Here is a 5923-nt window from a genome sequence, read left to right as displayed (position 1 = left end):
GCCCCACATCGCCCCACATCGCCCCACATCGCCCCACATCGCCCCACATTGGGCTCTGTGCTGAAAGCTCAGAGCCTGGAGCCTGCTTCCAATCTGTGTCTCCCTCTCTCTGCCCTTCCCCCGCTCGCACTCTGTCTCTCTCTCTCTCTCAAAAATAAACACATTAAAAAAGCTAAAAAAAAAAAAAAAAACAACTCTAATAGGGGAAGAGATGAGTGGGGGGTGGGAGTGGGGGGTGGGAGTGGGGGGAGAGTGCTTGAGAGAGGTCTGGGCTGGAGTTGGGGGAGCTCCAGGAGACTGAGGAGAAGGCAAGAAGAGGGGCCAGGGGCCTTTGCTCTGCACCTCCCTCAACCTGGAAGTCTCTTCCCCAGATATCCACATGGTCCCCCTCCCTTCCTTTAGGTCTCTGCACCAAGGTCACCTCCTCAAGGAGGCCTTCCCTGACCACCCCATCCAAACCCACTTCCTGCCATTCCCTTCACTCCTGATCTTTCTACTTCACTGTGGTGTTTTTCTTTTTTCTTCTTGACTTCTAGGTATTAATTCAGTGTTTACTGTCAGTCTCCCCTCACTCAAAGCTCCATGGGTAGGGGTTTTTGTGGGATTTTATCCACGGCTGCCTCCCCAGCGCTGAGAACGGTGCCTGGCACAGAGTAGGTGCTCCGTAGATATGCGGCTGGGCTGGCCTGGGCTGGGCTGGGCCGGTGTAGCCGAGTCCTGAGCATCCCCGGGGACAGGCCCACAGAAGTGGGGATCTGCCTGCTGAAGCAAATGGGTCGCATTTAAGAAAGAGATGGAAATCTACATGGAGCAAATGACAATGACCACAGTGTGCTAACAGAACAGTCACTTCTAACCGTTGACCTCACCAGGCCAGGCAGCAGCCCTGTCATCTGGGCCCTGGACCCCTGGAAGGTGTGAGCCATGAGCAGCCACCCCATGGGCAAGTGGGCACTGTGGCGATGCCCGTGAGGACCCTGGAAAACGTGCCAGAGCCTGCAGGCCTGGGGCTTGAGTAATGACAGGTGCCGTGCCTTTGCGTGGTTTATAATTATGAAATATTTGATTCATACAACCCATATAATCAAGGGGCACCTACGTAGTAAACTAGTAAAATGAATACCAAGGCACCTGCTGACTATCCCAGTGTTAACCATCATCTTGATCTTTGCATTTATTATACCCTGGCTTTGTTTTGTAAGTAGCCTTCTGCTGTCCCTTGTGCCGTGAATGTTACATGTAACCCAATATATGATATTGTTTGGTTTCATGCTTTGTAAACATGGTGTCATGTTCTGTCACTTGCCTTGTTGCTCATTCTCTTCTTGGATTTGTCCTTGGCACAGCCTTGTTGAAGGCCGTGGTTCCTTCTTTTTCCCCGTGTGTAATACTCTGCAGTGTGCCCATGACACCCTGAGTCAGCCACATTATCATACCCCCAGCACCCACACTTTTCTGAACAAGGCTGCTATTTTTTTAAAATTTTTTAAGTTAATTTATTGATTTTAGAGAGAGACAGGGAGAGCGAGTGGGGAGGGGGAGAGAGAGAGAGAGAGAGAGAGAGAGAGAGAGAAAATCCCAAGCAGGCTCTGCACTGTCAGCGAAGAACCTGACACAGGGCTTGAACGCACGAACCAAGAGATCATGACCTGAGCCAAAACCAAGAGTCGGACGCTTAACCGACTGAGCCACCCAGGTGCCCCAGAAAGCTGCTATTCAAAAGTTGCATCAGTGCTGTTGTTTTGAGCAGGGTTTCTGAGGATGACTCAAGAAGGCTCCATGCCCCTCCCCTTTGAAGTGCCCTAGGGTCCCCTGAGTTTCTTCCCAAAGGCCACCTGCTGCCTGGAGTCATGGTTCCCACTGTAGGGACACACCAGTGGGAATCTTGCTGGGCAGTCCCACTGCAGGCACTGAGGCTGGTGTCTCTATTTTATCATCTGTTGCCATCTGAGAGGGATAGCCAGATAGCCAGGGATAGAAGGCTGGCTGGCTGCTCGAGGAAGGCCTGGGCATGGCATGACCTGCACGTGGACACCATGTTCCCAAGGTGGCCTTCAGCCTTGTAAGTCCAGAAACATGCGGGGGCTCCAGGGCACTCCACCTGCTTCCACTAAAGAAGCTCACTACAGACCACTGTTTATACTCCATGCCAACTTTCATTGATGATGGAAGCCATTCCCCCAGTACCCCATCCCTGGAGACCCTGTTCCCAGTGTCACGATGCACGCAAAGCTGAAACTGTTGTTAACAGATTGCTTGGTGAGCAGGATTTGGAACCAGAGTAGGGCAACTCTCAAGAAGGTCATCATTCAGGCCCTGGAAAAGATCGGAGGACTGTGTTGATCCCATTCTTGAGCCTACCTCTCCAAGGGTGAGAATATCCATATGTCCCAGATCTTTGTCTTCTGCTCAGGATGAAGCTGGACCCGTTTTGTGAATTTCCACTTTCTGTCTCCGCCCATGCCTACTTTGCATAGGCTTTGGACACCATAATAACAATCAAGGTGGTTTGGGTTTAAGCCTGTGTGATAGGAATCCCTTATTTTCATGAGTGTTTTTTCACACTCAGAGTTTAGGGGACACTTTCCTGTTACCCTTATACCACCTGTCCTACCTTCTGCCAGAAATAGGCTTAGTGATAAAATACCCAACTGCATGTGTGAATGAACAGCAACATAAAGATCAGAAACTACATGGATACAGGGGAGAACATTGTAACCTAGTCAAGAGTGTGACTAGAATGATTTTTAAGCTTCCTGGAAGATCAGACACAGAAGAGAATAAATGGAGTGGTTTGATTTGAATAATGGTTGATTCACACATCAGAAATTTTAAAGGGCCATCAGGAATTTACTAGGTAAGCACAAAGGATCTGGTTGTTCCTGCAGAGTTGAATTAGCAAACATTTTCGCTTTAAACACTTTATTAGTAAAAAGAAGCTAACTCTGGGGTGCCTGAGTGGCTCAGTTGGTTAAATGTCCAACTCTGGCTCAAAGTCATGATTTCAGGGCTCATGAGTTCGAGCCCTGCATCAGGCTGTCTCCTATCGGTCCAGAACCCACTTTGGATCTTCTACCTCCCTCTCTCTCTGCCCCTCCCCCCTTTCTCTCTCTCTCATAATTAAACATTAAAAAAAAAAAAAGTTAATTCTCATTCAGGATGAAAGAGCCTCAGAAACACAGAGTCTACTTTTACGAGTGATCTTTCCCTACACAAGGCCACCAGCATGCAAAGTTTCCACAGTTTAATTCAACAAACATTTATTAAGCATCTATTGTGTGCCAGACAATGTTAGGTTCTGAGGATACAAAATTGTATAAAATGTGATGCTATCCTTCAAGGAACTTACAGTCTAATTGGGAAAAGGGACAAAGAAGTGAAGAATAGCTCTGTGGTTGCACTCAGATGAACACCAGGGACTGGGGGAGCCCTTGGGCCACAGAGGGGCTCCAGGAAGTCTGCCTGGAGGAGGTAACCCCTGAGCCAAGCCTTGAAAGATGATTTCGGGTCTGGTCCAAGTGGAATATGTGTGACACTGAAGCTGGAGTTAGGAGCCCGGGATCTGACTTTCATCTAACTAACTTGCTGTGTGACCTTGTGAGTCATATTCCCTCTCTGGAAATCACTGAATTCTCAGGGTAAATGTGGGAGAGAAGATCACTAGCATTCCGCAGTAAGATGGGGCGTGAGAAATTCATCCACTGGAAAGAAAGACAAAACTCTTTAGAATAAATGGGAAATAAATGTGATCGGTCAGGTACTTAGGATCAAAGTGCCAGCTAAACCCCAGTAACACACCAGTGGAAAGTTAGCGCAGAAAACCAGTACTTTGGCAGGTTGAAAAAAACACTTCAGTCTTTCTCAAGAAACGGAAGTTTCTTCTGAGGAATCTAAAGAGAAGCCTGCAAAGCCTGCAGCTAGGAACCCAAGCAGCCTTCAATCTAGGGGCCGGGCCCGCGCAGAAACCCGGAGCTCTAATGGAAGGGGCAGGCCCGGCGCGGCGGAGGCAGCCAATGAGAGAGCTTCCCGATGAGGTCATGGAGTTCCTCGGCGCTTCATTGGGGGACCCCCCGCGAGGCTTTGGCGCCGACTGCCCCGCAGGACGGCGGGTAGCAGCCGCAGGCCGGGGGGGCCAGGGCTGGGAGGGCGCGTCGCCAAACTTTCTCCCAGTATTTATTTACGCAGAGCAGCGAGCCACGCGGTGAGTAGGACCCGGTCTCCTCCTGCAGGGAGAAATGAAAATGCCCCCCAAAAGAGCTCTTACCCACCCAGAGGCTGGATTCCCAGGAACCCTCATTTTTGGTGAAAGCGGAGAGCTTGTTTTGTCTTGTTTCAGTCCCAACACACTGATTAATTAGACACCCAAGGCCAGGAACAAAGACATTTCTGGTGTTTTGAAACATTTTAAAACCATGATCCTCAAACCCTGGTGCACAGAGGGATCCAGAATGCTGGCTATGGAGGCTAGGCCCTACCCCTGACTTTTGTCCTTCTGACTCTGAAACCTGCCGGATAAGGACACTGGCAGGGCCTGAGAGCTGGACTCCACTTTAGGAACCAAAGTATTTAAAACATCATCTGAACTTGTTAGAAATGCAAATATTCAGGCTGCCACCTAGACCTACTGAATCAGAAGCCATCTGTGTGTGTGTGTGTGTGTGTTTAATTTGCAGAGAGAGAGCACGCGCGTGCACACATGAGTGGGGGAGGGGCAGAGAGAGAGGGAGACACAGACTCCAAAGCAGGCTCCAGGCTCTGAGCTGTCAGCACAGAGTCCGACGCGGGGCTGGAACCCACGAGCCACGAGATCATGACCTGAGCCCATTCAGTCGCTTAACCAACTGAGCCACCCAGGTGCCCTGCCATCTGTGTTTTTACAAACCCTGCAGGTGGTTCTGGTGCTCACTAATGTGTGAGAACTGACCTAAGTCCTCGTGACCTTTGAGACTGCTTCAGAACAATGTGGATTCTGTACTCAGAATCCTAGGGCTGGGAAAGGGGCCCCCGGTCCAGTCCCCTGTGGGGGAGGTAAGTTTGGAGTGCTTGCCCTGTTCTCACCATGGACTTCTGGAGCCTGTTTCGGCTCCTAGCAGCTGCTGTGGTTTGGGCTACAGGAAATTGGACCAGAGATGCACGTGTGACCAGGGCTTTCCTGGATCGAGGCAGTCCCTGTGAGTGGCTGGACCAAGCGTGAACTTGGTACCCACGGGCAGCCCTGTTCTGCCCTGTGGCCTGGGCAGCAGAGGAAACCAGTCTGCAGAAGGAAGAACAGTGAAGCAGACACATAGGCCCAGAGAGGGGAGGTGGAAAGAGAGTCCATGCTGAGATGCCCTCCAGGCCCTGCACTGCCAGGCCCCTGCCTCCCTCTCAGACTTAATTCAGGCCACTGGCTCTGGCTGATGGACCTCAGGGCACTTTGGTCTTTAAACAAGCATAACCTGGTCCCCCCCGAGGTTTGGGGCATGTCGTTCCCTCAGCCTAGAACTCTGAACCGTCTTTCCCATGCTGCCTCAGGCTTGACATTCAGGAATGTTCTTTTCTTTTTTGAGGTGGGGGAGGAATGTTCTTAAGTGACCCTTCCTCAGAGAGGGCCACTCTAAAAGGACCCCTCCTGCAGCCAGACTCTATCATATTAGCCTGCTTCCGTGTCTTCCTCGCATGTGACATTTTCAGTACTATCATGGGTATTCATTTGCTTACCAGCTCTCCATAAGCTCCTTGAGAGCCGAGATCCTGGGGGTTTGTTCATCACTGGATCCCAGGGCCTTGAACGTGCCTGGCATGTAGAGTGGTAGCTCAGTAAATGTTAAATGAAGAAGAGATCACTTTCCCAGCCTTCCCAAGGCCCAGCTGCTTCCAGCCCTCAGGCTGCAAGAGACCCTCCCAGTCTGTGTTTCTGACAACACCCCTCCTGGCATCCCGT

The sequence above is a fragment of the Panthera uncia genome (assembly GCF_023721935.1).
Source record: "Panthera uncia isolate 11264 chromosome B3 unlocalized genomic scaffold, Puncia_PCG_1.0 HiC_scaffold_1, whole genome shotgun sequence".
NCBI lineage: Eukaryota > Metazoa > Chordata > Mammalia > Carnivora > Felidae > Panthera > Panthera uncia.
The sequence above is the reverse complement of the archived record's forward strand: the minus strand, read 5'-3'. Positions refer to the sequence as shown.